The sequence below is a fragment of the Pinus tabuliformis genome, chromosome 7, assembly GCF_031772625.1.
Source record: "Pinus tabuliformis cultivar Carrire ecotype Pingquan chromosome 7, CPIR1, whole genome shotgun sequence".
Lineage (NCBI taxonomy): Eukaryota > Viridiplantae > Streptophyta > Pinopsida > Pinales > Pinaceae > Pinus > Pinus tabuliformis.
The window spans coordinates 899,059,470-899,071,378 of record NC_142293.1 but is presented as its reverse complement, the minus strand read 5'-3'; the positions used below and the strand labels follow the sequence as shown (position 1 = coordinate 899,071,378).

The 11,909-nt window shown below is 32.4% G+C and overlaps 1 pseudogene; it reads right to left on the bottom strand.

Moving 5' to 3' along the window:
- Positions 1 to 1,979: 1,979 nt before the first annotated feature.
- Positions 1,980 to 2,501, bottom strand: LOC149250518 (nematode resistance protein-like HSPRO2 pseudogene; annotated as a pseudogene).
- Positions 2,502 to 11,909: the final 9,408 nt, after the last annotated feature.

Below are 11,909 nucleotides of genomic sequence, written 5' to 3'. Positions count from 1 at the left end.
GTGAACATACAAAGTTTGTAGTCATGTGGATATTCGATGATCCTTTTCAAATCCGTCTACTTACACTAAATTATGTTTGTTCCATACCTGCAAATAAAATAATGTGTGGTTGATGGGCCACTTACTTCCTTCCTATTACACTATGTGAGCCTAAAAAGGGATATGAAAAACTTAGTGCTTTGAGAAAGATTTCAGATGCAAGCCCAGGATCGTCTAAAAGACGCAAGGAAAGCAGGGGCTACTCCCTTTCTTTAATAACACCAGTTCCTAGTCCCAATGCTAATGAAGTAAAGATGCTTTGGTTAGTAAAAAATATGAGTGAATTATGGGCCACTTACTCCTTTTCTAATTAAGCTATGTGACTTGGGTAAAATAGCAAAACAAATTTAAAAAATGTGTGGATTATGGCCACTTACTTTTCCCCTTAATTAAGCTATGTGTGAAATGTAAAAATTTTAAAGTAAAGGCTAAGTAATTGCTCTTCTAATATTGATTATTAAAAAAATCTGAACTATATGGAAAAAAATTGCAGAGGTAAAGGCAATTCACTAAAGGTTGCGAGTCACCCACGAAAGAAAAATTACAATGATTGTTTTTGTTCTTTGTAAACTGTGGGGTTAGGCTCTGCACAAGTGAGCGAACCGTGTGTCAATTTGCAAGAAAATGATAAGTGTTAAGACAAATTATAGATATTAAGAGTGAGAATGATTATAAGCAATATGCATTATCAATGTTCTAAATTTAAACTTATATGATTAAAGAAAAACGTATTTTATAAATGATACTATACTAGAAATAATTTGACTAAAATTTACAATCTCACTAAAACAAATTAGTATTGAAGAACTAAAGGAAAAATTTATACCTTTACCATAAATTCAGTTAAATTAAATGACATCCTAAGTAATAACACAAGGCCATGTGCAAGAAAATTAAAGTAGAGTATAAAGAAGTATCAGAGTACTTTGTAAAATAAATGTAGAGATAAAAAATTATACTAATTATATGTTATTAGTCAATGCAAAATACATTATCTAATATTTTTTCTCAAAACTTTGGAAATGAGTCGCATACTTATGCTTGTGCTCATAATTTTGAAGCAGAAAATATTCAAATAAAAGAATTATATTTTTTGAGGCCTAGTTTAAAGAGATAATTATTTAGTATGGCCCGTAATGAAATTGTAATGTTCCACCATTTAAATTATATATTTAAATATGATATAGATTTAATACATTAAATTTTTTATGATATATTCCATTAAATAAATTCAATAATCTAAAATTATAATTATCTCAATTTCACACGGTGAATTAAAAAATCTTAAAAAACAAAAAATCTGATTAAATATAAAAAAAACTAATGCATCAAAAAAATTATGATGCATTCCATTAAATAAACTTAACAATTTAAAATTATAATTATCTCAGTTTCACACACTGAATTAAAAAATCTTAAAAAAAATAAAAAAATAACAGCATTAAACTACATTTCATATTAAAATTTATAATGAATTATATAAATATCATTAAACTCATCATAGAATTTAGGTAAAGAAATAAAAAATTAAAAAAAGAAACAACTCGTAAAATTTAATAATTTTAATAATTACCTTTTTAATTTTGGACAATCTTTTACAGTATTTAACTAACGATTACAGTATTTAACTAACGAAGGAGGAATTGCACACTATGAATCCTTAGTATCCTATCCATGTTGGAGAGGGAATTTTTTTTTTTTTTCCAAATTTCTAGCACTGTTTTTTTGATTGGTCCTACTGATGGGGATGAACAAAAATGAGTCTAATCCTATATCCAATATAATTCTATGTATAGTACTCAAAACTGTCAATGTAAGAAGTGTATGTATGAATTTGGGGTAATACTTTGAAAAACTGAACACATTGTTCTTTGTCTTGTAAACTTCACTTGATTTGTCTGTAGATCTTCCAGTGTACCATCCACCATAGTTGTAGACTTCTAGTGCCAATAGTAACCCAAAAATGTCTTTGCACCATCCACACTAGGGAAATAAGGTGATTCAAAATATATCTGATGCAGGGCATCACAAGCACCTAGATATGATGGACCCTTCATTTCAATGCTACCCATGGCTGTTACTACCAGCTGCTGATATGAGAAGAAAAAACTTTTCACTGCGGCTTCTATTGCCTGGAAGGCCAACAGAACATGTATTGTTGCAACATGATAAGCACCTGAAGTGTTATGTGAGCGAAGTCCATGTGAATGAAACAAATTCATAAGTGCCTCCTGGAGCCTTGGTCCACCCTTTGGATCAGCCTCAACACCCATGACTTTGGGCACCAGATGCCTTAGTTCCTTGCATGCATTTGTAAGGTCTCTAAGGGGGGCAGACCGAAGGCAATATGCGCCTGCAAGCGTACTAGTGCTGCTAATTGCCAACTGGTGTTTAAGGCAAAGGAAATCATCTGGGTCCATCACTAGAAGCAAATTCACAATTTCTGTGAGCATGTTCCACATCCTTTCAACCATCCAACAGTCTGTGGATGCTCCTACGAAATCCCCAGAGTCTATTCTTTCATATACTTTGTGCAACAATTCTTGGCCTACAAATACCCAGGCCTCAAAGATCTGGAGGACATTGCAAAGTTTGGCATCTTCTCGATTATGGAACTGTTTATGTTGTTTTAAAGAGTGCAAATATCTTGGCTTGTAGATTCTATCATATTCAAGAAGAGGCTTACCTGACATATTTGGTTCCCCTAGACCTAAAGTGAAGGGAGTCCTCTGCATATGGCCTTCAATGGCAATCCATATTCTAGAAACCATAGCTTCAGCGCTTTTCCATGTACCCAAACGAGGAAGTAAGCTCTCTTCACTTGTTCTGCTAACCACAAGTAAAGCACCAGGTCTCCGCCATACCTCATGGAAAACTTTCCATGAGAGAACACCACTACTTACTGACAACTCAAGAGTGGGAACCTGCTTGTCATTTTCAAAAATCATTGAAATCAACTCAATCTGGGAACTAATTAAGGATTCAAGCCTTCTCTTCCATTCCTATTTGTCAATGTAAGTCCTTGTGTCACAGAGGACAGACGAAACAAACCAAAAAGTAATCTCCAATGGCTGTAAGGCAGCCTTTACCAACCCCTCTCTAGACCAACCAGGCCATTCCTTGAATTTCCACATGGCACTGAGCTCGGGGAGATGCACATACTGCTCGTAACCCGCACACTCCATGGGGGAGGGCTCTATGGATTCTTCAACAAAGGCAAAATAGGATGCCATTTATTTACAGGACATATTTTTTTCAAGACACTAATGCTCTCCATATACCATAATCTAAAAAGAACAACATAATAATAGAATAAACACTAAAATCCATTTTAAACACTAAAATTTTGAAAACTGGAATAGAATAAAATGTTCTTAAATCCATGATATATTTAAAAAGTTGTATATAATATGTTACTGGACAGAAAACATATCTGTTTGTTGCAACTCAACTTTTTCTATAGATGATAAAAACTCAACACATAAATAATGAAAAGAGTTAAATAATGTCAACACATAAATATATATTTTTCCAGTTAACAAAGTGAATAGATATAAGCTAAATATACGGTGGTTGGTCTGTTGGCACTTAAATTCTGAGCACATTACTGTTGCACATCCAACAAGGACAAAGTCTGTAAGTGCTTTCATCAACTGATTTTAGTCTGAATATCTAAAGTGTTAATATTTAATGTAAATAATGTCAACTCTCATTTCTTTACTTCTCCATTTCTTCCTATGACATCAGATCCTTCTGTTGTTTCCATGTGTACCTCATTTCTTTATTTCTCCATATATACTTGTTAGATCAAATTTATCTACTGTTTCCAGTGTGTATATATACTCACAGTGTTAATAACTAAACAGATTCCTTAACAACAATATTCCACATTTATTAGACTATGCAATTGTTATGTGATTTTTTACTATGGTTTTCCATTTCTCCATCCAAACAGATGACACCAGATTCATCTACTGATTCCACTGCGTATAATATACCTACAATATTCATAATTCATTTGTATAATATAAAATTGAATGAAATGAGGATAGATGATTTGTTGTAAGATTTTGCGGATATAGGAAACACGAATACTTATTAATCAAACATTTAATTGAAAATTTTTACGATCCTAAAGCAGATTTTTGAGAAAAACAAGTCATTAGGAGAAAAATTTGAATCCTAACAAAATTATAATTATATTCAAAAATTTAAATCTTTTTTTATCAGGTTGGAAAAATAAATTAATAAAAATATTTGAGCAAGGAAAAACTTCTATCTATTTAGAATCTTTAAATGCTTGCTTACTGCATTTACGATATTTAAATGCTTTCTCTCACAAGATATTTGACTAAACATGCAGAAAAAAGATTCTTTAAAACTTTAACTTTCCGTCACTGGGAAGAAATTTCGATTTTCCTAACTAAAATTCTTTAAATGCTTGCTTACTGCATTTACGATATTTAAATGCTTTCTCTCACAAGATATTTGACTAAACATGCAGAAAAAAGATTCTTTAAAACTTTAACTTTCCGTCACTGGGAAGAAATTTCGATTTTCCTAACTAAAATTCCGGAACACGGTTCTTCATTGCCTCATAAAATTTTGCGAGCGCTGACTTCATCAAAACCCTAATTTTTTTAAAATTCATCTAAGCCAATGAAACTTGAACCTTTTATTAATCAAATTCCAACCAAAATAAGATTTTCAGAGCCATTTGGCTTGGCAATACTCCTTATAATTAACCGTGACCAGGACCGATGCTTGTGAGAATGATGAATAAGATTCTTCATGGCACCGCATTCTTGAGGAGTCAAATAAAATTTATTCCGAACTGTGAGTCCACTTGCGATCTAAATTTGGCCATATATTACTGCTCTAGAATAAATTTGCTATCTTTTACGAGACAGTTTGGCGGAGTGAGAAAATCGAGCTGTAATCTCTGAATCTTTAAAATATATTTAAATCTTTAAATCAATCGAAACGTGTTTTGGAATCTGTGCTAAATCAATTACAGATCATTAACCAGGGAAGAGTTCATAAAACATGAAATGCCGTTGGGAATCTATTTGAAATGCTAGGGCTTTGTCGCGTTGCATATGGCTTTTTAAAATACGGCTTCGAGGCATGAAAAGGATGCAATTTTCGATCACCAATGGCCAGCTGCATATAGTTTCAAACTTTCAGTAAAAGCTCCTCTATTATTGAAATTCTGAGCTGTATACATCTGATAGGAATTAAATGGCTATGAAGCCCCCAGTTTCATCGACGCCAATTATGAAGGAAATCATGGATACGTTGGCTGACGTAACCAGAGAAGTGAAGAAAATGGTTGAAACTTTTGACGCCGAATTGAAGGCATTGTTGATCAGTGACTTGAATTTGGCAAATGGGAATTCCTAATCCTAATATTGACGTCTTTTACCTCTTAAATTTTGGTATCAATAATAGAATACTTGTAATGATATATAGCATATAGATATTTGGATTTACAATTGAGAGCATAAACGGAGTAATGCAAGATTCTTGGCTTCACATGAGTAACCTCTTTAATTTTGGTAATGATAGTCACCATAGTCATTATAATGATGTACAGTATTTGGATTTTTGCAAGAACAGACAAAGCATCATTTTGGTGTGTACACGCAGAGGTGTGTATGCTACCACCTTTTGGTCGTGCTTGTTTGTGGTCTTTATATATTTATGTAAACCATCTATTGGGCTATCAATTTGCTGTAACTTAAACTCAAGAGTGCTTATATTCATGACTATCACAGTTCGACTGTATGGGATCTGAAATACATCTGATAGGAATTCATAAAACCGCAAACAATTCATAAAACCGCAAACAAGAGTACCTCTAACACCCTAAACGTATAATTTTCATTGTATCAACCCTTTTCACAGAACCGCAAAGGGGAAAACCCCGCGTTTTTCAGTAGCTGTTTCATGAACTCTATATTATGGTTGTATGCAGGGGTATACGATAATACCTGTATACGCTCAAGACAGAGGTCGAAAGAGCGTTTGAAATCTTCCGTCCTCGAAGCGCTGCATGCACTGAATCACCTTCTGTAACCTCTCCTTTGTTCGCCGGAGTTCAATGGTTGTAACCTCTCCTCTATTCGCCGGAGTTCAATGGGTGAATTGTCTTGGAGTTTGAATTGCCTGGAGGATGGTTGGTACCATTTGTAAATGCCGTAAATGTGCGTCAGGTTGGTAAATGTGCCTCATCAATAGGCCAAAGTGGAGGCCAAAGTGGAGGCGGGCACAGTCGATGGGTAGGAGCACGGCAGACGGCAGATTCGCCGGAGCTGCGTGACCTATAATAGCCGGAGAGCGATGCATGCCATGATCCATAGTCGAACATGTAAGGGCGCGTCAAGAAGGCTGTATGCCGCTGTCAGAGGGTGTAAGGACATAGTATTAACTTTGCTATAGAGGTGGAAATAAGAATTGCCATACTTCATAACTAGTGACTAAGTTCTTATTTTGTCATTATTACATCTATACATAAATAATAAAAAATCCGACAAATTTACCAACGATAATCGTGGTTTTATGAATGACGCGATTAATAAATGGGTGAGATATTTTATTTCAATCAATTCTTCTTTCGCCGCCTGAATATAACGACTACATCATCCACATGTTACATAACACCAACCATCATTCTCGTGTTCACAACATACGTGTCATCTGTAACCCGCCATGCAATTTTTTTTATTCGATGTTTTGATCTACAAATCTCACAACCGTCCAACAGACCGCGCTAGCGACCTTTAAATTCTACAAATTGTAGTTTCTATGGTGCATGAGAGCTCACAACATGAAGGAAATTTTTACTGTAGGGTTTTGTTTGTGGGCTTAAATGAAGGCTAAAGGTTGACGAGCGAGAACACGATTACAGTTTCCATTCACCCACACCTAGTAGTTAATCATTGTCGTTGTCAATTTTTTATCCTTCGTGGCTTGATTTGTTTGTTGGCATGTACAAAGAGAGACCCTCTCAAAACTTATTCTCGGCCCTCGGTTGTTCGTCCTCGACCCTCGTCGGTTTAATTGTTTTGTATAACCCTTGAACCTATTCATTTTATTATTATGCAAGGTGTGGGCTATCAGATTCATTATTATGCAAGGTGAGGCCGATCAGTGTTGTGACCATCAGTGTCATGTCACAACAGTCACGCCCGCCCTTGAAAGAGAAGATTAAAATGAAGGTATGTTTATAATATATTTTTTCAGAGGGAAGAGATGATTAAAATGAAGGTATGCTTATAATATATTTTTAGAATTAAGAGTTATGGTTACAGTTTATCTTTATACATAAACAAAATTTAAATCTTTTATATCAGAGTTTAATTTGGTGGGTGGTCCACAAAATAAGGTAATAATAATATTAATGCATTTAATAATTATTGAAACACCTAAATATTATAAATTTGTAATTACTAAACTTGTAGTTAATGGAGTTTAATTTCCTTATTTTCATAGCTATTCAAATTCTATTTATTCTATTTTCAAATTACTAAATATTACAACCTAATTCTAACCTTACATATGTTGTTCTTTAGTTTCACATACTAAACAGAATCACACACTCCAAAACTAAATGTTACACCTCATATTTTAAACCTAATTGTTATTATTAACCAAAAATTTAAAAAGATAGAATATTGTACAATACTACAACTAGAACATAGAATATTATACGATACTACAATTAATTCAAATGCTTTAGGATATAGCACTTAAAGAAGATTCTTAAAATAATGGTTTTCCATTGAGATTATGTATCAAGACAGTAAATAGTATTAATTAATAAGTTCAAAATTAATAAATGGTTTTAGTTAATATGTTTAAAATTTTATTAGTGGAATTAAATATTTTTTGTCATATAATGGGAAAAACCCATTAATAATTAAGTGAAAATTGATTTTAACTATAAATTTTTGTTTAATATATATTAAAATTTTTTGAAAGCTTAAAAAATTAATATATATATATTTATTTAATTATTATATAATTATTTTAAAAATAAAAACCAATTATTTATATTATTTAGTTATTTATTTTATTGTTTATTACAAAATTTGATATGAATTTTCTCCAATAAGTTATATATATATATATCATTTTTCTTAATATCAATAAAAAAAATTAGTAATTTTTTTATTAATAATAAATTAAAATAGTTAAAAAAAAATAACTAAGTAAATAAAGTAACTTCATTTTTATTATTTACATTTTTTAATGAATATATTTTTCCATTCTTTTTTAGATATGTCTAGCAATAACAAGTATCCTTTAAAATGTACCTAAGAAAATGTAAGGCTTTCTAGACAAATTTCTCAACAAAAAGGATTCTCCACAGCCACAATGCAGAATTACAATTAAGTAAAACTAAAATTGACTAGATTCTAAACCTTAACACTAATTTGAATTCCTTATTTTTACTTTAATATAACTATATTTAAACTAAGGAAAAGGCACTAGCTACTATGTAGCACTTGTTTTAATATCAAATTTATTATGAGACAAAAAAATATTTATTTTTTTAAATATATAAAAATACAACATTAAAATAAATTTATCATAATAGTGGCCTGCACTCATATTATTTTTATAAGCTTCAGAAAGCTAATGATTAAGAGTATGTATTTCCTCATTAAAAAATCACAAGTTCAAAACCAAAAAAAATAGTATATACTTTTATAGACTTAACCATCAAATTATATTTAATATAATTAAATAATACTAATATAAATATTTAAAAATAAAAAATAAAAATACATTTACAATAATCCCTACTCTACTCATATTAATGTTTTATAATTCTATTTACCTGTATTAAAAGACATCGAGGATCACAAGGATCCATCATCCATATATAATGCTTGCAAATCCACAAAATACGAAGGATAAAGATATGGATTTTCGTTTAGATTTGATGAAGTGAAGGGTTATGAGGATCAGAATCTTCATGGTTGTATCTTTCTGTGTTGTTTTTTTATTTTTCTTTTATAGTTTATTTATCGGGTAAGTTTAATAATTTTACATAAAATTATAAAAATATTTAAAAATATTAATAATTAAAATATATAAATATTATTTTTTGGGATCTATATAAATATTATTATAATAAAAATTATATAATGTTATTATTAATAAAAATCACGACTTGGTATACTAACTTATCACAATAAATCTTAACCACTGCGCCAAACAAATTATTCTTTAAACGCATCGAATGAATAAAAATATTTTTAAAAAACATAGGGATCATATAGATGGTAGAAAGTAGGTGTGGAGAATTAGCGAAAACGATATCGTACAGCGAAAGTTTTACTAAATCTCGGCTTATCATTCATAAACAAAGCGAAGTTGATGAGGAATATTTAAAAAAAAAAAATATTTATAACTAAAATAAACAATTATTATTTTAAAGATGATATAGTTGTATTATCAACAAAAATCACATGCCTGGCTATATTAACCCTAAGCATATTGAATAAAGCTAATCCAGATTTGAAGTGACATTATCCCAATAACTCCTAACCACTGCGCCTAACAAACTATTATTTAAACATATCAAATGAATAAAAATATATTTAAATGACACGGGGACAAAAGGTTGTAGATGGTAGAGAATAGGCATGGTCCGTGGAGTATCAGCGAAATCTGGGGTTATCATAAACAAAGAGAAGTTGATCATTCAAGCCACTTCAACATTCATCCCAGAATCAACTACTAACATTAAAAATTTGAAGTTTAAAGGCCTAAACATTATTAACAATATAATTACGTCGTAAGGCATTCCCCTCTCAAATCAACTTTCCTATTAGGTTAAGTGAACATTTCTGAGCCTTTGATTTAAGAGTTAGATGATTAAAATAATTTTAGCCATCTAATTGATTCGACTGGTAGAGTACACTTTTAAATTAGTTAGAAATTTAATTACAAATGATAAGAATGTGACCGAGCAGATCTCGCCCTTGCCCTCGCTCAGCTTTCTAGGTTCTTATGGGAGTGGAAACCTCGCCCTTTCCCTCGCTCCGCTTTACAGGTGCTTCTTGGAGTGGAGACCTCGCCCTTGCCCTAGTTCGGAGCTACCGCTACTTCGAGGGAAATGCGACAGAAGATCTCGCACTTGCCCTTGCTCGTCGCTACTTCTAGGGAAATGCGACGCAACAGATATTGGCCTTGCCCTCGCGCGGATTTACGTGTGCTTTTCAGAGTGGAGACCTCGGGAGGATGCCTTTCAGAATGCAAGAACTAATGAAAAGAGGGTAGTTGAAAAATTTGTAGCTATTATGGAGTTTCAACTTGAAAAAACTCATTGGAAGGTTGAGAGAGATCCAGCAGCTGCAGATATATATTGACACCATTTGGGTATTGGAAATTTTTTTATGAAATTGTGTTGAGTGGCTGTGATTGTGGGGGCTTCTCATACTGGCTTTGTTTTGTAGCTCACTGCTCACAATAATATGCATTACGGATTGTTGGGAGAATCACCAATGCAGAGGCAAAGGACATTGTAGTGTTGTGGTTAGGTTGGGTGCAAAGCTCCAGCTGGGCACCGACTTTAATTTGCAAGTTCTTGCCAAATGTGTCGATTTTTGTGAGCATGTTCTTGGTCATTCCTCTAGCTCTTTCTTTGCTTTCCAATTTTGAAAGCCATTTGACTTTCTCGAGAGTTAGGAGAACATCAGATCGCATTGGTAAAACCATTCTGTTTTTTCCTTGTCAATCTGATTTTTCTATGGGCATAGGTGGAGTCATCCTTGGAGGGTGCCATATTTGGGATGGGTAAATGTTATATGATTGGTAATGACTACAAGAAGACTGAGCGCTATATGAGTGCATCTTTTTCAGGTATTGTCTCTCCTTTTTCCTCCCTTATTACGAGCACTTTATTGGTCATATCTTATGAATTGCTAACTCCAATTATTTGGATTAAGAAAAAGTTGCAGAAGTTATGAAAAAATAATTCGGTACAACTAGCTCCAAGAGAAATTGAGGTCTACCTCCTAGAGAACCAAGATGATGGTTTAAAGAGTCTTGTTATCTAAAAGTTAGTTTAGTTTTGATACTCGTGAACTGCCTAATCTCAAAAGGTGAGCTTCTATAGTTTGCACAACTGAAGTATACTTAGGATGCTTCTCATATTCAATTGTGTTGTAAGATTGAGCATCTTGTCTGATTGACACTACCCCTTTCATTGCGTATATTGTTGTTCAGGTGGTGTTGGTTTTATTATTTGGTGGTAAACAAAGTTTCAGAACAACCAAACAATAGTGCAATTTCAATGTCACATGTATGTAAAAGATATTCACAGATGTGATGACTGAATCAAACAGGTTTGTTTCAAATGTACATCAAACAAGGAAATACAAGTTAATTGGCTTTTGGATTATGACTTGATTTTCTTTTCTGTATAAAATCCTTTTAACACATGCAATTGGTAGGTTTTTAATTGGGGATAAGTTTGTTTTAAAGTTATCTCAAAGCATTTTAACACTGTCATGGTGAATAGGGTCTTTATTTCAGTGTAAATTTCTTAGGATAGGGACCATTTTCTTTTTTTACCTTGCAACCATTCCATCAACAATGCACCGATCTCAAATTTTAAACTTTCTTAAGAGATTAATAGTTTGATTAGTCTGATATAGTCTAAATAGATCTTCAGCTTAATCTAAAATCCTCGATGATCCAACGGAGTATGAGATCTTATTTGGATCATTGATTTCATACCGAAAAGCTTATGACAAAGCCATTGAAGTTTAAGTATAAAATTGGCAAATTTCATAGCCATAAATAAGCAAATATATCCAGGCCTTATAGGCAATGGGAATGCCCATAAAGTCCTC